Source organism: Kogia breviceps, chromosome 13 (genome assembly GCF_026419965.1).
Source record: "Kogia breviceps isolate mKogBre1 chromosome 13, mKogBre1 haplotype 1, whole genome shotgun sequence".
Classification (NCBI taxonomy): Eukaryota; Metazoa; Chordata; class Mammalia; order Artiodactyla; family Physeteridae; genus Kogia; species Kogia breviceps.
The window spans coordinates 50415674-50441706 of NC_081322.1; the positions used below are offsets into that span (position 1 = coordinate 50415674).

A 26033-nucleotide genomic window follows, 5' to 3' on the forward strand; every position below is an offset into this window, starting at 1 on the left:
CAAGGAACAGAAGAAATCTGAGGGTCTGCAGTAGGAAGGCACAGGAACAAGTCTACATTGACTTTCTTAACACAGAAAGTGAAGATGAGTCCAAGCCAGAGAGACCAGAGGATATAAGGCAAATGCAGAAATAGTAAATTATTCGTCAGAGTACAAGCTGTAAAACCTAAATGCTGAGAGAGAGAAAATGCCATTGAAAAGCAAGCTGAATTGTCCAGCAGAGTGCTGGAAAACACGGGGTAAAACCAGGGGCTGATAATAACGAGGTTGTTTCCAAGTTTGTCAAGAGCAGTTAAGCCCTCAGGTCATCACTTGTACCAAGCAGGCAGTTAACCCTCCTCTATGTTGGTAAAAAAAAAAAAATAGAAGAGAAGTGAACTGGGAAAATGAGCTGGAGCAGTTCCAGCCTGGAGAACCAGAGGGCAGGTGATAAGGCATGAAACTAAGAGCAGAGAATTCAGTGAAAATCTAATGAGCCATGGACTGAGAGATGATATTTGCAAAAGACATCTGATAAAGAACCGCTATCCAAAATATACAAAGAAATCTTAAAACTCAACAATAAGAAAATGAATAACCTGATTAAAAAATGGGCAAAAGATCTGAACAGACACCTCACCAAAGAAGATATGCAGTAGTAAATAAGCATATGAAAAGATGCTCAACATCACATGTCATTAGGGAATTGAAAATTAAACAATGAGTTACCACTATACACCTGTTAGAATGGCCACAATCCAGAACACTGGCAACATCAAATCCTGACGAGGAAGTGGAGCAACAGGAATGCTCATTCATTGCTGGCAGGAATGCCTTTTAAAGTGGCTGCACCATTTTGCAGTTTAGCAGTTTCTGACAAAACTAAACGCTCTCTTACCATATGATCTAGCAACCTTGCTATTTGGTATTTACCCAAATAAGTTGAAAACTTATGTCCACATTAAAAACTAGCACATGTATGTTTTATAGGAGCTTTATTCGTAATTGCCAAAACTTGGAAGCAACCAAGTTACCCTTCAGTAGCTGTGCTATCTCCAGACAATGGGATATTATTCAGCACTAAAAGGAAATGAGCTATCAAACGATGAAAAGACATGGAAGAAATTTAAATGTATATTATTAAGTAAAAGAAGCCAAATGAAAAGGATACATACTATATGTATATGACATTCTGGAAAAGACAAAGCTATGGAGACAGTAAAAAGATCAGTGGTTGCCAAAGAGGAGGCAGGGATGAAAAGGCAGGGCACAGAGGATTTTTAAGTCTGTGAAAGTGTTCTGTATGATACTATAATAGTAGATACATATCATTACACAGTTGTCAAAATCTATAGAATATACAGCACTAAGAGTCAACCTTAATGTAAACTATGTATTTGGGGTGATTATGTGTCAATGTAGGTTCATCAGTTAACAAATGTATCCATCTACCGCAGGATGTTGATAGTGGGGAAGGCTGTGTCCATTAGGGGAGAAGGGTATGTGGGAATTCCGTACTTTCTGCTCAATTTTTCTGTGACTCTAAAATATAAAGTCTGTTAATAAAAACTGCATCCTGTACAGTGAGTCCCCATTCCCCTCCCCTCCCTAGATTCCAAATGCCAGGAGTCAAGCTTATAACAGGTCCCTGGCAGCAGACTAAAGAACCCTCTGGAGGAAGTGAACCACTCAAAGAAAAAAACCTAATCATAATGACATTTGGGTGTGTGTGCTCAATTACAAAAATCATCCCAGGGGCTTCCAGTTTCTATGCAGGATGTAGAAAGATGGAAAGAGCAAAGCTCCTCAGTAACAACTAAAAATTCCAAACATCCTACAAAATCATAAGTTTTCTTGAACCTATCAAAGAGCTGAAATCACAACACAGCCTCCTGGCTTTAAATCTAAGACAAGCCTCCCAGGACACACAGGGCACAAACTTAACGGCAGAGCACAGATGTAAGATGAGGCTCTCATACAAGTGAGTAAGAAGAATTCAGCTAAAATTTATAACAAGCTGTTAAAGGTAGAGCATGGGTTTAGCTAAACTACTCCACAACACTGCTGCCTCAGCATCCACTTTGTGTGGCCAATCGGCCTGCAGGGCCTTGAACTGATACTACCCTCTCCATCTAGCATGCATGCCCTAGAAAACAGCCCACGGACTCATAAGTAAACCTAAGTTCCTGATGTGACTCCCCAAGCTGCCCTGGTGATCCTTCCTCTTGTGCCCCTCAGATAAAAACAGGCCCCTGAGAAGCTTACCAACCACCTCCCCCTCCTTTTTGGTTTGAATTGACCAATCTGGCCTTAGCCTGCGACACCCCCCCCCAAAGTTCTCCCCCAGGATCCACCCTGATCTCCGCCTACACCCTGCCTTAACCTCCCTTGTGGCCCCTTAAGGTGTGCTCTGTACCTCCTCCAGGACCTGTAAAAGTAATCAACTCAATTTCAATTCTCTTGTGGTCTTTTATTGAACCATCCATCACAAATGTTAACAAATGTTAATTTAACAAAGTTACAAATGTTAATTTAACAGTTACAATGGGTAAGTGTGAGAACACAGAACCCACGAATGCCACAGGCACACGGGATTGCGCACACTCACAAGCTCTTAGCCATGACCTCAGTGGACCACAAGAAAGACTGGAGACAGGGCAGAAGACAAGAGAAAGCCTCCCTCCATGCAACAGGCCAGCCAGCCTCAGCCGAAAAAGCACAAAACCCCACCCAGATCCTTATCATTGAAGGAACAAGAGCCCGTAAGGCACCCGGGGAAGAGCAACAAACCTTGTTTCCCCATTGGCCCAACCTCCCCCCTCCCCCCAGGGCACAGGTGATAACCAGAAGAGTAAAACCTTTTGGGCAAGGGTGAAAATGAAAACAAAACATATCAAAACTTCTGAGATGCAGCTGAAATGGATTGGCAAACTGCAGCTTGTTTTTTATAAATTTGTTTATGTATTTATTTATTTTTGGCTGTGTTGGGCCTTCCGTTGCTGTGCGTGGGCTTTCTCTAGTTGCAGTGCTCGGGCTTAAGGGAAGTGAAACCATAAGTGACATTCCTTCCTTCATCTACTCATCTTCCATGGCTCTGTGGTCAAAGAACCATCTCAAAGACCCATGGAAAAGAAAATTAGCTCCTAATTACAACGAAGCTAGGAAACCCTTGCTACATTGATAAAAATAAATCAAGAGTAAAGGAAGGCTTGTTCCTCTCTTCCACTCACCACACAACATGCTATTACCATCCATGAGTCTCTTAAAACCTCTGCTTTTTTTGTTTTATTCTTCTAATTAGATCAAGGAAAGAGACCCTAATAGAAACTAGCTTTTTTTTTTAAACCACTTACTGGCTTCTAGTTGTTTCTCCTCCTCCTAGCTGCTGAGCAGCTTACATGATCATCTCATAGGGCTGGCTCTTGCTCAGGTCTCCTCAAAAAGCCACTCCGGCATTACTCCCTTCCCTACCAAATCCTATTTCTCCAGTAGAAAAATCACCCACAGGGATTTCCCTGGTGGCGCAGCGGTTAAGAATCCGCCTGCCAATGCAGGGGACACGGGTTCGAGCCCTGGCCCGGGAAGATCTCACATGCCGTGGAGCAACTAAGCCCGTGAGCCACAACCACTGAGGCTTTGTGCCACAACTACTGAAGCCCGTGCGCCTAGAGAAGCTCCACAACAAGAGAAGCCATCACAATGAGAAGCCCACCCACTGCATTCTGCAGCTTGGACTTGGAGGAGTCGGAATAGTAGTGGAGAGGGAATGTGGAGTAGGCTACAAAAATGGCAAAGAATACCAGAGGATGCCTGCCATCCTCATTCACAGACAGACCATGCATAAGGCACCACAATGAATTTAGTAATGAGAATGGCAAATAACAAAGCTGCAACAAAAAAGATTTCCTATATTTTCAAATTCAACTCAATCTATCTTCTCAAATACAATGAAGAGCAATTGTTTTTTTAAAAAAACATTTATACTGCAAAAATCTGGATTAGGGAAGTAGATAAGTATTTCATAACTAATTATGTTTTTCTCTGAACCTCTGCCAATACTCATGTTCTCCCTTGAATGTCTTCCTCTTGTTATGTCCAATTATCAAAAATTATCTTTTTAAAAAGTTGTATGTTCTACATATTTTCTGATTACTAAAGTAATCTTTGTGCCTTGTAGAAAACTTGAAAAATATTGGGCTGGCCAAAAAGTGTGTTCGGGTTTTTCCATAAGATGTTATGGAAAAACCTGACTGAACCCAAACGAACTTTTAGGCCAACCCAAGAGAACAGATAAAAACAACAAAAATAAAAAGGAAAAAATATTTGTCACCCTTTATCCTTTTACAATTGTTACCTTTTTGTTTGTTTGTTTTGGCACCTCTCTCCTTATAACAGAATTTTATAAGAGATTGGATACAGGGAACAAAGTACAAAGAAGAATAAAAATCACACTAATATTTGTAACCTGAGAAGTCAGAAAAAGAGTTGTGTCTATGATGGAAAATGTATACTTTGTAAAGTTAATTCTACCAAGTTGATCCTCAGATGAACAGACAATTTTGTAGTAATTGTTATGCCCACCAAATAAAAAATCACCCAAATACACCATAACTATGCACCATAGTTTTTAGGATACCCATCCAATTTCCTGCAGTATTGCTCTTCTCCATTTCTACTTTTCTTCTCAAAGGAATTTCAGTCAGAGACATGCATAATATATAATACACTAATCAATATTGTCAAAACTGAATTGGTAAGGCTATGTAAAAGTATTTTTAAATCTACCATAGTATCACCTCTATTCCAACCAGCGTATGAATCCTAGGGAGACCTACAGTATGTAGGTTCCTATAATATTTTGAACATATCTCTACTATGGTACTTACTTAACGTGATATAATATATCCCATCCCCATAAAAATATATTTTTTATCCTATATTTAGAGCCTTTGCAATAACTGGATATATAAGGTATCATATGTAAATGTGTATTGGGCAGTATTAGTGAATTGTTAACCAACATTTTAACTCATGTCCTAGAAGGTTCTGTATCAGATATACAAAACGGGATAATAATAATATTCCAAAGAGCCTGTGCTGTGGAAACAGGATGAAGAGTAAAGTGTCATCAGCCAGGAAGAAGGAAGATGAAGCCAATGTAACATTCCAGCAGCTGACAAGTATCTTCCTTTCAGGAGGCCCAGGCAGGAAGCTAATTCTTCTACAATTTTCCTGCTTCTTACTTCAAGAAGCAGTACATCAAAAGCATGAATTCCCTGTGCCACATATCAGAGAGTGAAGCCATTATGACTGACATGTCTCCAGTATTTGGGAGAAGGCACGTCGGACCCCAACCCTACTTTTTTTTTTTTTTTGCCCCAGCCCTACTCTTACATACTCCAATAATGTGCCTCTGAATGGCCAGGAATGCAGAAAAGATATTAAGATATTAAGAAGAGTGAATGTCACTACAACAATTCCCTGGTACATCACAGGATCCACAAGACTGTAGAATCTTTATTGGTAAGAACATTCTGCCACTGGATGGAGAGGTGGAGTTAGAATAGGAGGGCTGTAGTGTGTTATCCTGTCTGGTCACAGGACTCAAATAAATAGGCTTTTGAATAAGGGCTTGGATGTCAGCAAAATTCAATAAGGTGAGTCATGTAAGATTGGAATAATATTATTCCATACAACATACACCAAGCTCTTTAGAACCTGGTTGAAATTGGGGAGATACCCTCCTTGAAAAATCAGAGCCTTCAGAGCCAGTGGCCCTATACAGAGGCCCAGGTCCCCAGACACCAGTGTTGAAGACTCAGGTCCTGAGCTGGGGTGTAGACTCCTGAATAGCTCCTGAGGTACAATCAGTCTCTCAGACTGGGCCCTCCACTATGTCAGCCCTTGACTAGCCCTTATGTCCTCTAAGTCACGTATTCCCTTGCTCAAGCATAATTCAAGGACTTAAAATAATGTTCATTATCTGTTCTGGATGTAGACAACTATATTATATTTTTCTCATTTCCTTGTTTTACACCTAAATATGCTATTTAGAATGAAAATATACAAATGTGTCACCTAAGAGTTCTTCCCTCTCTTTTCCTCACCTCCCACATGAAGTCCTTGTTAAGTCCTATCAGTTATACTTCCAAAATATATCATGAATCTCTGCAGTGTTCTCCATCTCCACTGCAACCACCCTAGTGCAAGCCACCATCACCACTGGCTCCAGAGCAAGGACCACTGCAGTGGTCTCTTCAATGACCTCCCAGCTCCCATTTACGCTGTGCTGCAATCCATTCCTCACTCAACAGCCAAAGTGGTCCTCTCAAAATATAAATCATAACTAACCCTTGCTTTCAACCCTCTAATAGTTTTCCATCACACACATACAGGGAAAAAAGGGCTAAAATCCTTTTCAGTGGCCTTCAAAGTTGTACTTGATCTGGTCCCCACTCCTGACCTAAGCCTAAAGCCACTTTCACCAAAGGAATCAACAAACATACCACCAGAGACAGGTCAGGAAGCAGCAGAAGCTGAGAGAGACCAACTGTGTAGCTGTGTTGAGAAAGGTTTTGTGTAAAACTCATGGGGCATCTGAATTTCTATATACTGACTTTTCTTAAAGGAAGTACCCCAATATAATGAATCAATCAAAAGTCAAGGTACCGACACTTCACAGAATTCAATAAACATGCCTTTCTTTGTACGTAACGGAGAACGAGCGAAGGATTTTAAGCAGAGAAATAACTAGATCTGACTTGCATCTTAGAAACTGAAATTCTGGTTGCCTTGTGGAGGATATATGCAATGGGAGGAGACTAAAGAACAGTCAAAATACATCAAAGTAACTCAGGAGACAGCCTGAGGTTCCTACACAAATCTTGATGGGGAGGGATGAGACCTGACTGAAGAGCGGTTTAGGAGGTCATACATAGCATGAGAATCCGGTGGTTGATTCAAGGTGGGAGGAGAGATACCCTCTCCGAGTTGTTCACTCGGTCAAGGAGGTAACGGACCTCTACAAATTTTATTCTAGCTTCAAGCAGGGCTCATATCTGACGAGTTACAGGGACTTGTATGGCACTCCTGACTGAGATTACTCACATGCTCCCCTGCCCCATTGGCGATCTCTGGGCTGGGATGGGATGTAACGCAGGGGCCTCTGACTCCAGGCCCACCGTTCCATTCTGAGCGTCTATCTTCCCAGCAGAAAGGGCACTTCTAAAAACACACCACCCAAATTTCTCTAGCCTTCGCTACGCCTCGCTGTGCTGAACTATTTTCTACCCAACAACCAGAGGGCTGTTACACTCCCATTAATAACTTTTGATCACTATGGTGGTCATCCTCAACCTGATGTAGGGGTAGGAAACAGTATAAGAATCAGCAAGTGCCCTTTTAAAAAACTACACACTCATTCCCCTCCTCTTTCAGATGGCTATACACACACCCACCAAGGGGAGTGACTGATTGGAAAGATTTTTTTTTTAATTTTTAAAATATTTATTTATTTAGTTTTGGCTGCGTTGGGTCTTCGTTGCTGCACGCGGGCTTTCTCTAGTTGTGGCGAGCAGGGGCTACTCTTCCTTGTGGTGTGCAGACTTCTCATTGCGGTGGCTTCTCTTGCTGCAGAGCACGGGCTCCACACGCACGGGTTTCAGTAGTTGTGGCACACGGGCTCAGTACTTGTGGCTCGCGGGCTCTAGAGAGCAGGCTCAGTAGTTGGGCGCACGGGCTTAGCTGCTCCGCAGCATGTGGGATCTTCACGGACCAGGGCTCCAACCCGTGTCCCCTGCATTGGCAGGCGGATTCTTAACCACCACGCCACCAGGCAAGCCTCTGCTTGGAAAGATTGAGAACTACCTGCTGCTTTACTAAATGCAAAGATAAGGGCCTATAAAATTAATTGAGTAATTAAAAAGAAGAAACACTATGCCAACCTATTCTATAAGAGTAAGAATTATGAAACATAACAATAGTATCCTACACTGAGTTCCAAGAGAAGTTACTCTGTGTTTTTTTTTTTTTTTGTGGTACGCGGGCCTCTCACTGCTGTGGCCTCTCCCATTGCGGAGCACAGGCTCCAGACGCACAGGCTCAGTGGCCATGGCTCACGGGCCCAGCCGCTCCGCGGCATGTGGGATCTTCCCGGACCGGGACACGAACCCGTATCCCCTGCATTGGCAGGCGGACTCTCAACCACTGCGCCACCAGGGAAGCCCTACTCTGTTTTTGAAATATTTTTTTCTGTTGTTTTTTATGATGATAAACATTTTCAGGCCTCAATTTATTTCTCAGCAGGAACTACATATAGTTTAATGAAACGAATATTATGATGCTCTTCCTACTGAGAAATCCTCAGTGGCATTCTGAAAGGATCTGAAGAAAGGTAATGAAATTCTAGAAGAGAGCTTTAAAGTTGTCAATATTCAAATTAGAGAAAAAAATTCATATTAATGACCAAAACAAAAAAACCCACATATTCCTCTTTTTACCATCCTGTCTCTGCTTTTTTTATCAGCGAATTTTAAAGAAAATACTGTATGTAACCCTGAAAGGAAAGCTAAGATAAATGAGTGAATTACAATAAAATAAAACAGGTTGGCTTAGTAATTAGATACAATAATCTAGATTTTTCCAAAGTGTGGTACAGGAGATGACTTTAAGTATTCAATATATTTATTTTAATGGTCCCTAGAAATAACACAGTAGTGGCACATCAAATCTGTGAAGTCATATATTATTACTTAAGATAAGATTAAAGCAGGCAGAGGAATTCACACAGCCATCTTGTCTTACAGGTCCTATACTCAGGAACGCTCTTGCTCTGAGCCTTGAGTAACTGAACAGTGTGACAATCCCTTTTACAAAGATAATGACGAGATATAACTCACATACCATAAGATTCACCCTTTTAAAGTGTACAACTCAGTGGTTCTGAGTATATTCACAAGGTTGTATAACCGTTACCGCTACCTAATTCCAGAGTACCTTCGCCTAAACCCATGACCATTAGCAGTTACTCTCACGTCCCGCTTCCCCACAGCCCCTGGTGACAGCTATCCACCCTTTGTCTCAATGGACTGGCCTATTCTGAACGTTTCAGAGAATGGAGTCATACAATATGTGCCTTTTTGTGTCAGGTTTCTTTCACTCTTGATGTTTTCAAGGTTCATCTGTGTTTTAGCACGTATCAGTACTTCATTCTTTTTTTTTTTTTTTTTATGGCCAAGTAAAATTCTACTGTATACCACTTTTGTTACCCATTCATCAGTTGACGGACATTTGGGTTGTTTCCACTTTTTAGCTATTATAAGTAATGCTGCTCTGAACATTCATGTACAAGTTTTTGTGTGGACGTCTTTTCAATTTTCTTGAGTATACACCTAAGACTAGAATTGAGGGGTCACGTGGTAACTTCACATATGTTAACCTACTGAGAAACTGAACAGCTATTTTCCAAGGTGACAACATCGTTTTACAATCCCACCAGCAATGCATGAGGCTCCAATTTCTCCATACCTTTGCCAACAATTTCTTGGCCACTTTTAAAATTATAGCCACCCCACTGGGTGTGAAGTGGTATCTCATTGTGGTTTTGACCTGCAGTTCCCTAATGACTAGTGATGGCAACCTAACTCCTTGAAAGTACACGTGGTACAGATAATACATCTCTCTGGTGTCCAATCTCATATTCTACACTTCTTTCGGCATTACAACGAGCTCTTTTACCCTCTACTACTCTCTGCGGTGGATGTGGTTTATCGCGGGCTTCTTCCACCCTTTCAGCCCTTGTCCTGACTGCGTCCGCAAAAACCATGCCCTTTGTCTAACACACCTACTCTCTTCTCCCTCCTACAAGGCCTGCAGTACCCACTTCTTCTCTGAAGAGAAGCCTGGTCCTTATCATTTTCCTGCTCCCACCCAGCGACACATACTCCGCTTTACCTCCGAGAGCCCTGCCCTCACACCAGAAGCCTCTGTCAGTCCTAACTCTGCAGACTTCAGTCCTTCCCATTCTTTCAACTCCCTCTTCCATTTCCCAGTCTCACTCCACATTTCCAAAGTCCTTCCTAATTCCTCCACATTCCAAACCACCTCTCCCTGGGACTCCAGCCTCCCCTGTGCCCCTCTGGTCCTCGCCATGTCTCCCCGTCCTGATACGCCTCAGGCCACAAGCGCGACACCTAGCCCTTCACTGACTCTCTCTTCTAGGCACTATGAAATGTTATCCCACTCTTGTTCTCTAATCCCCACTTCTCACTATAGCCTGGAGTCTGTCTGCCATTTGAGTTGTAAGTGACTAAAAGCAACAGTGGAAGAAAACCTTTTCCAATCGAAGTGCTGTGGTGGTTAATTTTGTGTCAACCTGACTAGGCCACGGGGTACCCAGACATCTGGTCAAACGTTATTCTGGGTGTGTCTGTGAGGGTTAGTCTGCATGAGATTAACATCTGAATTGGCAGACTGAGTAAAGCAGGTTGCCCTCCCTAACGTGGGGGGGCCTCACCCAATCAAGTGAAGACCTAAATAGAATAAAAAAGGCCGAGTAAGAGGGAACCTCTCTGTCCCGTTTGAGTTGGCACATCTGTCCTCTCCTGCCCTTGGGCTGGGCTCACCTGAGTCTCCAGCTTGCCGACTACAGATGCTCCAGCCTCCATAATCATGTGAGCCAATACCTAATAATAAATCATATTTATATATCCCATTAGATATGGCTAAAAGATAAACGGAGGGATATTTAAAATTTTAAGGGTTTAGTTGAGAAAAAAATTGAGTCGCATTGGGCAGTACCAAACCGGAGGTGATCAGGAGCACTACCAACAGGAACTCAGGGAAGGGCTTTAATAGAGAAGAGGTGGAAGCAAAGCAAGGAAGTTATTTGATTGGCTACAGCTTAAAGCCTAGTTGGCTCTTTGTGATGGGTTCTCCTTAGGCTTAGATTTCATCATCTTGAGGCATTTACAGGCATAGATTTTGGATGGCCTACCTAGGCCACCATGGCATTAGAGCCACCTTACTCTAAGAGCCACCTTGTTTAATTAACCTAACAATATATATCCTACTGGCTCTGTTTCTCTGGAGAAACCTGACTAATACTTAAGCCCTGGAAGCCGCTTGTCCCACGAATAGGCAAATAAGCAAAAAACATGCAGAGGAGTTTAGATTTGGTCTAGTGAACAAAGAAGAGACAATGAATACTCATGCAGGGGATTACATTTATTAATAGTACCATAGCACTAAGAAGCAAGATAAATTGAAATAGGGAGAGCATGAAAGTCAGAAGACTACAAAAACGAGGTCTACACTGATTCCTACCTGGGGGAATGCAAATGAAAAGGAAAATCTAATAGAAATACCAACGAAAAAACCAAAAATACTTAAAAAGAAAAATGTAATCCCCAAATTCCACTCTCAAAGGAAGGTAGGGTCGGACAGAAATGCTAGAGTAGAGAAAGGAAACTAGATTTCTTTTTGGCCTATTTCTTTTATTCTTTGGCATGTGGGAGATGTCTGATGGAGAAGATGATTAACTCAATTTTGGACATGTGGTATTTGAGGTGATGGCAGACATCCAGGTACAGGCAACAGTCTTAAAAATTAAATGGACAGAAGCTTCCTAAAATTAATTTAGAGTTCTACCTTCCCACAGCAACATTTTATGCTCACCAGAATATCTCTCTCATCTTATTCAAGGGCATCACTTGGCATTGGGCATCAAAGTAACTGGCTACTGAATCACAGTTCCAGCATGCAGTTAGTTTCAGCTATGTCACTAAAATCTTCAAATATCTCCCAAACTAAAATTATTCATATAATATACCAAGTATTTTATCGCTTTCCAAAGTGATGTAAATTTGGGCACTCACACATGCTGAGCATTTACACTGTGATAAAATGAAGCCAAGGACAAATACAAAGGAAAGAGCTGTCATAAATATTCAGTATTCGAACCACAATATCACTAACCTCCTTAAATCCCCCTAGATGGAACTATGTCCTAGATAATCCTGGCTTGGTGGGAACTCACCAGTGTGCTAAAGATTTGGTTCTCTTCCTTCCTGACACACTACTTACGTAAATACTACCATCTGCCCCCTTCTCAAAGAGGATAGAAATAAGAGCTTAATCAGATTGAAAATTTTCCTCCACAATATGGTTAAAAATTAATGTACTGCAACTTGAAGCCAATAGAGGTTGTTGCCCAAATACACACATACACCATTACCAAAGATGCAAAATCTTGGAAGTAATCTCCAAAAGCCTTGAAATTATTGTCTTCTTGCTTATTGTCCCAATAGGTAAGTTAGACTGGCAAGTGGCTAAGCAGTGACGATACCCAAAATGCACACCAGTATATTTTCTAACTTTCTGCTACACTTATAATAAAAAGTTTTCTTATTACCACATATTACCATATATCAAATAATGCCTTCGTTAAATGTTGAGGGAAAGCGTCTCTGCTAATCTGGAGATTCTATATTTGTGTTTAAAATGGCAGTAAGAGCTATTTCCTAATAATGTATATTAGGTTACCATCTCTCTTTTTTTAATCCCTGAAAAGTTTGTGGTTAATCACTGAAAAAGCTGTAATTGTGAGTTAAATTTTTTCCTCTCTTCCCGGAGAGTGTATGTTTTGGCAGACTGTATTCTCAAAAGCGATCACAACGGTTCCCACCCCACGTGCTCTTCTGCAGTGGGACCTTGCTACTCCCTCATCAAGAAGTGGGCTCTCCTCCTCTCAAATCTACACTGGCCTTAGTGATTCACTTGTAACCAACAGAACGTGGCAAAACTGATACTGAGACTCCCGAGCCTACATCAGCAGAAGCCTTGCAGCTTTCTTTCGTCTCTGGAGGACCCAGTCTCCAGAGCCGGCAAACTGCGAAAAGCTCCAGCTACCTGGAGAGGACATGTAGTTCCTCTAGTCAACTGCCCCAGCTAAGCCCAGCCTTCAAGTCATCTCAGTCCAGGCAGCATATGAGTAAATAAGTCATCCTGGAAGTGGATTCTCCAGCCCCAGTTGTTTCAACTCCCCGTGATCAAGTCACACCCAGCTACTCTAGTCTTCCCATCTGAAAATCCAGACACTGTGGAGCAAACCATCCCCACTGTTTCTTCTCTGAATTCCCAACCCAACAATGTATGAGAATAAAATGGTGGTTGTTTTATACAAGTTTTTGGGTGGTGTGAAAGGCAGCAATAGGTAACTGGAAGGTATGTTAGGTAACATGGCCATCTCCTCACTTTAATGACCAGAGTCCACATTTTTCTTCCCATTTACTTTACTGAAACTTTCATTTCCAATATGTTTTTTTAGATGTCCCTGTTAATTTCCCCAATTTATTTTGACAGTTCAACTTTAGAAAACATCATATCCAATAAGACTATTTCCTAGGGTTTGGTCTTCAGCTTATTTGTTTTATAAATTTATCTATTTACTTATTTTTAACTGCATTGGGTCCTCGTTGCTGTGCGTGGGCTTTCTCTAGTTGTGGCAAGCGGGGGCTACTCTTCGTTTCGGTGCACAGGCTTCTCATTGCGGTGGCTTCTCTTACTGTGGAGCACGGGCTCTAAGCGCATTGGGCTTCAGTAGTTGTGGCACACGGGCTCAGTAGTTGTGGCTCACGGGCTCTAGAGCACAGGCTCAGTAATTGTGGCACATGGGCTTAGTTGCTCCGTGGCATGCGGGATCTTCCCGGGCCAGGGATTGAACCTGTGTCCCCTGCATTGGCAGGAGGATTCTTAACCACTGCGCCACCAGGGAATTCCCAGCTTATTTGTTTCAAGAGCTTCTTTCTAACATCCCTCTTTACTTATTGGAATTAGTTCAGTTTTTTTCACCCTTTTATTCCAATCTGTGTTTGAATTAGGTCATGACTAAAGGCATAATTACTTGAAGCAAATGCTGTGCACCCAACTATAAGTAAGTAAATATTCTGTCAGGCATAAGAATTATTCAGTACTTATCATAACAATACACTATAGCAGTACTTCAGGCGTTTATCATTATAAATGCTGTGTTAATAAGAAGTGGCTATACTGAATTTTATCTACTCTTACCTATAAGAATTATCTAGGCAGAAAAGCACATTTTACTATTTTCAACAAAAAGACTATTCTTATTTGAGATATCTTAATATAAACTCTTCAAACCATTGCATCTTTGTTAAGTATAGCCTATTTTATAACTTGCTACTATATTTAATAAGTATAAATTGGTCACTCACAAATCACAGCATAAAAAAATCAAATTCTTCATTTTCCTAATGGAACTTCATTTTCTTTATGAGTATTTGGTTGATGAAAGGTGTGAAAATGAGTCGTAGTCACCTGCAAACGCAGCAGGGAAAGGCGGTATCCTGGGGAGGGAGCCAGGTTTTCAATTAAAGTAAGAAGACGGCATATTTTCTGAAGAGATGTGGCTGCAGAGAAGTTTGCTGAGCATGGAATAAGAGTTCCAGAGAGCAAATATAAAAACCCAACAAGTGTCCGGGAGAAGAAAGCACAACTGCCTGAGGATAAGCCAGGTGACCCAGGGGGCTATCTGTGGAGCCGGGTGCAGGGACAGAGACATGACGCAAGATAGAAAGAGCTGGCTTGAAGCTTCCAAGATGGGCTCTGGTCTTACCATTTTGAACACAGCAGACTGTGGGTTTTACACAAGATCCCAGATATGTTAGAGAAAAGTGACCAAGGCCAGCCTTCTTACCTCCACTGTACAACTGTGAGAAAGTTACTTTAAAAGTCTCCAAGCCTCGGGGGTTTTTCGGTAAAGTGAAGAGAATATTGCCAACTTCATAAACGTATGATGACGACACAAGTAAACTGCTTAATACAGGGCCTGATACACTTTCGTACGCAATACGCTTTTTGGTTTAATGGCTTTTGTTCTTGACGTGGTCCTCCCAAGAGACTGCGACCAGGTATGTGGGGGCCAGGCGGGTCGGCCCTCCTGCCTCCCTTCTGTGGTGAAGGCAGCTGTGCTCCGTAGAGGAGGAAAGCACTCAGAATGTTCTGGCAGATCTGACCAGAGTTCCACTCAGATACCACTGACCACTAAGCGGTTTACTGAGTACAAACACCGCTTTGCCTCAGGTAACGTCTGCCTTGTACCTCTGCTAGACTGCAGGCTCTTGGAGGACGATCTCCTGACTTACTCGTGTCCCCCACAGGGTCTAGTATCTGTCAGACACTCCGAATGGCTGCTGAATGACTATCCATACAGGGATAAAGTAAAACAGGCAAAGTCCCACACCTCAGAGATGTTCACTCCAGAGGCTATATTTTGCACAAAATCTCTTCTTTTGTTAAATAACTTCTATGCTAGTTTTCTAAAAGATGCTTAGATTTTATAAACTGTCATTTTCAGATTTAAGATGAAATATTAATCAACAAAAAGTTGACAATCTAAAAAAAAATCCCAGATATTTAGTAAATAGGCATTTTTATTTACGTTATTCACTATTTTTAGGAGGACAAACTATCCAGAAATGTTGTATAAACAAGTTAATAATCAAGTTGAAAAGACAATTTGAGCAAATAATTCACTTAAAAGCATCACATTTTTCTAAAAAAAATCTAGCCTCTTGTTTTACATTTGTTGAATACCTATAATTTTCTAGTTGACACTAAAAGAAACGCTTAAGCAAAATAAGATTCTTCATTGTAAGACCATATATTCCAGCTTAGTTAGACATGTGAATGCAGAACGGCTGCAAATTAAATTCCAGGATCCATCCTCATTCCCTGGTTCCTTCACCCATCTCTGTCCCTCTCAGCCAAAGACACAGATTGTCTTCCAACAGAAGCTGGACTTTACATTGTACCTAATACATCATGGGGTCTGGAATTGATGCAGGCATTCACCTAGCTGCCTAATGCTGCTTTCTAAAAACTCAGAAAACCGAGGTTCAGCTCCTACCTCTTCTAGCATCAGGGCCCAGGGCAAGTCACTTAAACTCTCTAATGTTCAACTTCCTCATAAAGTCTAATAACCTCACAGAGTATGGTAAGAATTGAATTAAATATCATAAGAAAATAACATGAAATGGTTGCTTAAAAATGGTACTTACTGTTAACCATTCCAAATCATTATTCTTCCCCCATAATGAAAACTGCCTCTTGCTTTATGACTCACCCTATTACTTAGCTTTATCACCTCACCTGCCTCATCAGAGTAACAAACCAGGCTCCCGTCACTGCCCACATTCAGAATAAATTTAGCCATGGGACTCGCAAATCTTCCTCCTATCCCAACTCTGCCATTATCTTTGGAGATTTCAAAAATGCATGTAGACTCCAAAAGACCAGACTTAAAGTTCTTTGGGATTCCTAACTCTAAGAACCTCACTCACCTATAAACATTCTCAAGACTGTGCCCTGGATCTTGTTATAACTTATTCCATCTTAAAAATCTTCATATAGCTCCCTCTCATGCTACAACTCCTTGTGTTATCCCTCAACCACTAGCCATTATCTACATTACACACCAATGGTCCTCTCAATTCCTAAATTTTCCTTTATCTATTAGCTCCATCCTAAACCTCACTTCCTTCCCCGTGCAGCACACCAGGGTAGATTAACTGAACTATTCTCTATCAAAGCTTTAAGTCTCTTAAATCCCAGTTCTGCTACACCTCTCAGGCAAAACTCAGACTCTGGATTAATCCTTTAATAACATGCCTTTTCTCCTACATTTGGTGAACAATGGTCCTCTCCACAGTATGGCAGGACTTTGCAGAAAACTGCGCAGCGTTCCAACTGATACCAAACATCACGTCTAAATTCCTCCTGGGACAACCACACATCTCACTGATCCTTTCACTTGAATCTGGTTAGCTATTTTCTCCTCCTTCCCACCGCAGCTATTCTAAATGTTTTCTATTCTGCTTAAGGCCCCAATCACTCATGATTTTAATAATCATCTATATGACGGGAGATTACTACACCTCCCCTCATATTTAGTAATCTCTCCTCAACTTCCTCGCAACACCTGCTACAGAGAATCTCACTTGGTGAAGCACTGAAGTCCCACACTAACAGCCACGAGTCAACTTGAAGCTGGAGCCTCCAGACCCAGTCTTCAGCGTGACTGCAACCGCACAAGAAGCCCCAAGCCAGAGCCACCCAGCTAAGTGACACCTGGATTCCTGGACCTCAGAAACTGGGAGATAATAAACGTTTGTTGTCTTAAGATGCTAAATTTGGAGGTAATGTGTTACACAACAATAGATGTCCTTCCTATATTCCTATCTCAGTTGACATCAATCAACATCTATCTAGTCGCTCATTCATTCATTTAACCATTACTTGAGTACTTACTATGTGACAGAGACCTGTTATCCTCAGTCTTCCCTACCATAAATTGTCATAAAATCTTTACAAGTTTATCTCCAAAACGTTTCTCCAATCTGCCCCTCACATTTGAGATTTCCCAAATCACCTCTTTCCCTCTCTCACCATAGTCCTAATTCAGGCCCTCACAATTCTCACCAATACTATATTACAATAGACTCCCAATTAGTTTCCTTGATTCTCATCTGTCCCTGTCAAGTGTGATCTATTTAAGACACAGAGAAACAGCACATACACAAGAGTTAAGGTGGCAGGACCAGGAGAAAGTTCTCTCAAGGATTAGATGACTCTGTAGTCTTTGTACACAAGTAACTTAGGCTTGATAGTCTTCATGGTTTTAGTAAAATAGAAAGTAGCTTACCTACTCAATGTTGTATACAGGAAGAGGAGAGGATACGACTGTGGACAACTCAGAGACAGCAACATGACACAGTGCAGCCATACTGAGTTACGTGATGTTGACTAGATAACGCTGGGTGACATGATGTTGTAGAGGAATATAAGTCCGTGCACTGGTTCCCTGTTGCTACTGTACAATTTATAACCAAGTTAGTGACTTCAAGCAACACAAAGTTATCAATCTTAGAACTATGAAGGTCAGAAGTCTGAAAAGAGGCTCTTGGGGAATATCTGTTTCCCTGCTGTTTCCAGCTTCTAGAGGTCACGCATTCCTTGGCTCATGGTCCCCTTCCATCTTCAGTGCCAGCAATGGCTGTCAAGTCTTTCTCACACCCCGTCACTCTCACACTGACTCTCCTGCCTCCCTCTTTTGCTCAGAAGAATCCTTGTGATTATACTGCCCCATCCAAATAACCAAGGATAATCTCCATTTCAAGATCCTAAACTTAATGATACCTGTAAATGTAATGTAACATATTCACAGGTTCCAGGGATTAGGACGGGGACATCTTGGAGGTGGGGGGAGGGTGGCAGTATTCTGCCATGGTCCAGTCCCAGAATTTGCTCTAGCGACGTTCCACAATCCAGAAATAGAAACAGAGAAAACAAATAGCAAGCGTGCCGCAGGATTGAAGGTTAAAAATATGCAGAGTCCTAAAGAGCAATATTAAAGTGACAGGCTTGGCTTCAGATCAAATTCTTATTTTTTTCTACAGCAGTTAACTTTGCTAATTCCTTCATGACCACAGAGTAGTCTGATCTGGGCTCCTTTTTCACCAGTATTTTCTGATGGTCACCAGGAGATTGGGACAAGAAAGCCTGTACCGATCTGAACATACCCTACAAGTAACAACATTGAAAGTGCACATTCTTCTAGGTCATTTAAGGAAGATATATGTCAGAATAGAAACCAGTAAGACTAATTATCTGCCAAAGACATTCTATATTTGAATAAATAGTTTTTAAGAGTTTTCTGTATGTTGCATGAAGTCGACACATAAACATCCAACCAGTTCTGCTGTAGTCTCAGTGAGTAAAAGATTTCTAGTTATCTTTAGGTGCCTAGACAAAGGCTTTTAACAAAACCAACTCCCACACTGACAGTTTGTGCTGGGAAGAAAGTAACTGTAACTGCAAACATTTTAAGCAAATGATGACTATAAAAAATAAGACTTTGTTTTACTTAAATTAAAATAAGTCAACATTATATTTTTAAAGGGTTCACTCCATGCCATGAAATAATTTATACATTTCCTTTTTCTGACCTAGGGCAATATGGTAGATCCAAGTTCACATTAGGTAGATTACAATTTACATACAAGGAGAGAATCTGATTGTAATTTTATCCCATGCTTATGACTGCAGGGTGGCTGCGAGGTGATCAGCAACTCACACAAAAGATGAGTATTCCCATCCCCACCATCCCTTCCAGCCCTCTCATCTAAGGGTATTTAGGGAACTAATAAGTCAAACTCACATTCATAAGAGGGTGTTTACGGCGGAATAATAGTCATCATCATACAGGCCCATGACAACATCTGACAAACCAGAGCAGGACTAAGTAAACAGCAGATGCAAAGTTCTACATCCATTTTTAGATACACTAGATCCTCGTTATTCATGGATTCCATATTTCCAAATTCGCCTACTTGCTAAAATTTACATGTAACCTCAAAATCTAACACAGTATGTTAGACAAGCTTCATTCAGGCATGAATTATAGTGCTGTTTGCTGTGAGTACTCTGTTAATGAATCAACAATATGTATTAAATAAAGTGTCATTAAACAGAAATACACCTAAAACAAGATTATGTATTGATGGCTTGATGAAAATGTGACCAGAGGGTGTCAGGACCATAACCCCGTATTTCCCCTATATAACTTCATAGAACATAACTACCTCAAATAATGAGAATCAAATGTATTTTATTATCCTTTCAACCTTTACTTTTGATAGCTGTGGTCCCTAATAATGTAGAATATATCTCCATCAGAGGAGAAAATATATACAAAAACAAATACATTAGAGACAATGTCAGCAGAGGCTGAACCACGTGGGAGAGGCCTGGAGAGTGGGTACAAATTAACATTTATTGACCTCCTCTCCTACACAAATTACCTTGTTTCATCTTTACAGTAATTCTATGAGATAGGCTTTGTTATTCTTATTTTACAGATGAGGAGGCTGAGGCTCTGAGAAGTTAAAACACTAACTAAAGGTCACAGCCTAGTAAGTGGTGAAACAGAAATTCAAACTGGGGTCTCTCTAACCCACTGAACCACACCTCTGACCCATATGGCAGGCACTGCTGCCTTACTGAGCCAGTGGCTCTGGGAACATCACTCTTTGGCCCACAACCGAGACACCAAAACCCAAAACATACCCATTAACTCCTGAGACTCAAAAAACCGAAATTTCCCACATCCCCTTTACCCCTGGTCATTACAGATATTTGTAACCAGAGAATGTGTCAACCTTATTCTTTAAATTATTCTTAAAAGCCGTATTAAAGAAGAAGTTGGAAGGTACTAGCATAGTTTCTTTATCTAAGAAAATTAGATATATATATTCTACCCAAAACAAACAAACCAAACAGAAAAAGCTGCCAATAATTAAACATTTAAAATTTGTCCTATTAAACTAATCTCTTGATTAAAATGTTCACCTTCTTTATTCTGGTCACATTTTCTCAAAAGTCTATAGAAGTTAGAGAGCCTCATCAACCACAGGGCAGACAGCAGAAGCAAGAAGAACTACAATCCTGCAGCCTGTGGAACAAAACCCACATTCACAAAAAGACAGACAAGATGAAAAGGCAGATGGCTATGTACCAGATGAAGGAACAAGATAAAACCCCAGAAAAACAACTAAATGAAGTGGAGACAGGCAACCTTCCAGAAAAAGAATTCAGAATAATGATAGTGAAGATGATCCAGGATCTCAGAAAAAGAATGGAGGCAAATATTGAGAAGATGCAAGAAATGCTTAACAAAGACCTAGAAGAATTAAAGAAAAAAACAGAGATGAACAATACAATAACTGAAATGAAAACTACACTAGAAAGAATCAAGAGCAGAATAACTGAGGCAGAAGAACGGATAAGTGACCTGGAAGACAGAATGGTGGAATTCACTGCCATGGAAGAGAATAAAGAAAAAAGAATGAAAAGAAATGAAGACAGCCTAAGAGACCTCAGGGACAACATTAAATGCACCTACATTGTCATTGTAGGGGTCCCAGAAGGAGAAGAGAGAGAGAAAGGACCAAAAAAAATATTTGAAGTGATTATAGTCGAAAACTTCCCTAACATGGGAAAAGAAATAGCCACCCAAGTCCAGGAAGCACAGAGAGCCCCAGACAGGATAAATCTAAGGAGAAACATGCCTAGACATATAGTAATCAAACTGACAAAAATTAAAGACACAGAAAAATTAAAAGCAACAAGGGAAAAATGACAAATAACATACAAGGGAACTCCCATAAGGTTAACAGCTGATTTCTCAGCAGAAACTCTACAAGCCAGAAGGGAGTGGCATGATATACTTAAAGTGATGAAAGGGAAGAACCTACAACCAAGATTACTCTACCCTGCAAGGATCTCATTCAGATTTGATGGAGAAATCAAAAGCTTTACAGACAAGCAAAAGCTAAGAGAATTCAGCACCACCAAACCAGCTCTACAACAAATGCTAAAGGAACTTCTCTACGTGGGAGGAAACACAAGAGAAGAAAAGGACCTACAAAAACAAACCCAAATCAATTAAGAAAATGGTCATAGGAACATACATATCGATAATTACCTTAAACGTGAATGGATTAAATGCTCCAACCAAAAGACACAGGCTTTATGAGTGGATACAAACACAAGAGCCATATATATGCTGTCTACAAGAGACCCACTTCAGACCTAGGGACACATACAGACTGAAAGTGAGGGGATGGAAAAAGATATTCCATGCAAATGGAAATCAAAAGAAAGCTGGAGTAGCAATCCTCAAATTAGATAAAATAGACTGTAAAATAAAGAATGTTACAAGAGACAAGGAAGGACACTACATAATGATCAAGGCATCAATCCAAGAAGACATAACAGTTATAAATATATATGCACCCAAAAAAGGAGCACCTCAAAACATAAGGCAACAGCTATAAAAGAGGCTAACAGCTATAAAAGAGGAAATCAACAGTAACACAATACTAGTGGGGGACTTTAACACCTCACTTATACCAATGGACAGATCATCCAAACAGAAAAGTAATAAGGAAACACAAGCTTTAAATGACACAATAGACCAGATAGATTTAATTGATATTTATAGGACATTCCTACCAAAAAACAGCAGATTACACTTTCTTCTCAAGTGCACATGGAACATTCTCCAGGATAGATCACATCTTGGGTCACAAATCAAGCCTCAGTAAATTTAAGAAAACTGAAATCATATCAAGCATATTTTCTGACCACAACACTATGAAATTAGAAATGAATTACAGGGGAAAAAATGTAAAAAACACAAACACATGGAGGCTAAACAATACGTTACTAAATAACCAAGAGATCACTGAAGAAATCAAAGAGGAAATCAAAAAATACCTAGAGACAAATGACAATGAAATCTTCCCTTCTAGGAGGGAAGTTTATAGCTCTACAAGCCTACGTCAAAAAACAATATAATGGGCTTCCCTGGTGGCGCAGTGGTTGAGAATCCGCCTGCCGATGCAGGGGTCACGGGTTCGTGCCCTGGTCCGGGAAGATCCCACATGCCGCGGAGCGGCTGGGCCCGTGAGCCATGGCCGCTGGGCCTGTGCGTCCAGAGCCTGTGCTCCGCAACGGGAGAGGCCACAGCAGTGAGAGGCCCGCATACAGCAAAAAAAAAAAAAAAAAAAAAAACAATATAATTAATATTGTTTATATATTTATATAAACAATAGTTTATATATTTATATTGTTTATATATTTATATAGTGTATATACTTATATTTGTTTATATATTTATATTTAATATAATTAATATATATTAATATATATTAATAAATTAATCTCAAATAAACAATCTAAACTTACACCTAAAGAAACCAGAGAAAGAAGAACAAAAAAAAACCAAAGTTAGCAGAAGGAAAGAAATAATAAAGATCAGACCAGAAATAAATGAAGTAAAAACAAAGAATACAATAGCAAAGATCAATAAAACTAAAAGCTGGTTCTTTGAGAAGATAAACAAAATCGATAAACCATTAGCCAGACTCATCAAGCAGAAGAGGGAGAGGACTTAAATCAATAAAATTTGAAATGAAAAAGGAGAAGTTTCAACAGACACCACAGAAGTACAAAGCATACTAAGAGACTACTACAAGCAACTCTGTGCCAATAAAATGGACAAGGTGGAAGAAATGGACAAATTTTTAGAAAGGTATAACCTTCCAAGACTGAACCAGGAAGAAATAGAAAATATGAACAGACCAATCACAAGTAATGAAATTGAAACTGTGATTCAAAATCTTCCAACAAACAGAAGTCCAGGACCAGTTGGCTTCACAAGTGAATTCTATCAAACATTTAGATAAGAGCTAACACTCATCCTTCTCAAACTCTTCCAAAAATTGCATAGGAAGGAACACTCCCAAACTCATTCTATGAGGCCACCATCACCCTGATACCAAAACCAGACAAAGACATTACAAAAAAAGAAAATTACAGACCAATATTACTGATGAATATAAACGCAAAAATCCTCAACAAACTACTAGCAAACAGAATCCAAAAACACATTAAAAGGATCATACACCATAATCAAGTGGGATTTCTCCCAGGGATGCAAGGATTCCTCAATATACGCAAATCAATCAATGTGATACATCATATTAACAAATTGAAGAATAAAAGCCACATGATCATCTGAATCGATGCAGAAAAAGCTTTTGAGAAAATTCAACACCCATTTATGATAAAAACTCTCCAGAAAGCGGGCATAGAGGGAACCTACCTCAACATAATAAAGGCCATATATGACAAAACCACAGCAAACATCATTCTCAATGGTGCAACACTGAAAGCATTTCCTCTAAGATCAGGAACAAGACAAGGATGTCCACTCCCTCCACTATTATTCAACATAGTTTTGGAAGTCCTAGCCACGGCAATCAGAGAAGAAAAAGAAATAAAAGGAATACAAATTGGAAAAGAAGTAATAGTGTCACTTTCTGCAGATGACATGATACTATACATAGAGAATCCTAAAGATGCCCCCAGAAAAGTACGAGAGCTAATCAATGAATTTGGTAAAGTGGCAGGATACAAAATTAATGCACAGAAATCTCTTGCATTTCTATATACTAATGATGAAAAATCTGAAAGGGAAATTAAGGAAACACTCCCATTTACCACTGCAACAAAAAGAATACCTAGGAATAAACCTACCTAGGGAGACAAAAAAACCTGTATGCAGAAAACTATAAGACACTGATGGAAGACATTAAAGATGATACCAACAGATGGAGAGATGTACCATGTTCTTGGATTGGAAGAATAAATATTGTGAAAATGACTATACTACCCAAAGCAATCCACAGTTTCAGTGCAATCCCTATCAAATTACCAATGGCATTTTTTTGCAGAACTAGAACAAAAAATCTTAAAATTTGTATGGAGACACAAAAGACCCCGAATAGCCAAAGCAGTCTTGAGGACAAAAAGCAGAGCTGGAGGAATCAGACTCCCTGACTTCAGACTATACTACAAAGCTACAGTAATCAAGACAATATGGTACTGGCACAAAAACAGAAATATAGATCAATGGAACAAGACAGAAAGCCCAGAGATAAACCCATGCACATATGGTCAACTAATCTATGACAAAGGAGGCAAGGATATGCAATGGAGAAAAGACAGTTTCTTCAATATGTGGTGCTGGGAAAACTGGACAGCTACATGTAAAAGAATGAAATTAGAACACTCCCTAACACCATACACAAAAATAAACTCAAAATGGATTAGAGACCTAAATGTAAGGCCGGACACTACAAAACTCTTAGAGGAAACCATAGGAAGAACACTCTTTGACATAAATCACAGCAAGATCTTTTTGATCCACCTCCTAGAGTAATGGAAATAAAAACAACAATAAACAAATGGGACCTAATGAAACTTCAAAGCTTTTGCACAGCAAAGGAAACCATAAACAAGACGAAAAGATAACCTTCAGAATGGGAGAAAATATTTGCAAATGAATCAATGGACAAAAGATTAATCTCCAAAATATATAAACAGCTCATGCAGCTCAATATTAAAAAAACAAACAACCCAATCCAAAAATGGGCAGAAGACCTAAACAGACATTTCTCCAAAGAAGACATAACAGATGGCCAAGCAGCACATGAAAAGCTGCTCAACATCACTAATTATTAGAGAAATGCAAATCAAAACTACAATGAGGTATCACCTCACACCAGTTAGAATGGGCATCATCAGAAAATCTACAAACAACAAATGCTGGAGAGGGTGTGGAGAAAAGGAAACCCTCTTGCACTGTTGGTGGGAATGTAAATTGATACAGCCACTAAGCAGAACAGTATGGAGGTTCCTTAAAAAAGTAAAAATAGAATTACCATATGATCCAGCAATCCCACTACTGGGCATATACCCAGAGAAAACCATAATTCAAAAAGACACATGCACCCCAATGTTCATTGAAGCACTATTTACAATAGTCAGGTCATGGAAGCAACCTAAATGCCCATCGACAGACAAATGGATAAAGAAGATGTGGTACATATATACAATGGAATATTACTCTGCCATAAAAAGGAACAAAATTGGGTCATTTGCTGAGTCGTGGATGGATCTAGAGACTGTCATACAGAGTGACATAAATCAGAAAGAGAAAAACAAATATCGTATATTAACTCATATATGTGGAACCTAGAAAAATGGTACAGATGAACCAGTTTGCAGAGCAGAAATTGAGACACAGAAGTAGAGAAAATACGTATGGACACCAAGGGGGGAAAGCCGCGGTTGGGTGGGGATGGTGGTGTGATGAATTGGGCGATTGGGACTGACACGTATACACTGATGTGTATAAAGTTGATGACTAATAAGAACCTGCTGTAAAAAAAAAAAAAAAAGTCTATAGAAAAAAATGAGAAAAATATACAGGCTAAAAACGGTACTATAAATTGATAGTATTAATTAATAGTGCACAGCACAGTATCTTTCAAGGACTAGACAGTCAACAAAAGTTTACCAACCTTTTAGATCTACATGCTCTATTTTAGTCATATTTAAGTATATCT

At 40.1% G+C, this 26033-nt stretch overlaps 1 protein-coding gene across 10 annotated transcripts in view; it reads right to left on the reverse strand.

The window, feature by feature from the left end:
- Nucleotides 1–26033, reverse strand: part of FAM184A (family with sequence similarity 184 member A) — a 116233-nt gene that overhangs the window by 80234 nt on the left and 9966 nt on the right. The window contains exon 1 of one of the 10 annotated variants that reach the window (XM_067011722.1): nucleotides 17702–17871. The exons of 7 other annotated variants lie outside the window; for them this stretch is intronic. The gene's annotated coding sequence lies outside the window, so the exon portion shown is untranslated. Of the gene's footprint in view, nucleotides 1–17701; nucleotides 17872–26033 lie in introns of those variants that run through there. 2 more of the 10 variants (XM_067011719.1, XM_067011723.1) reach the window with 2 other exon arrangements.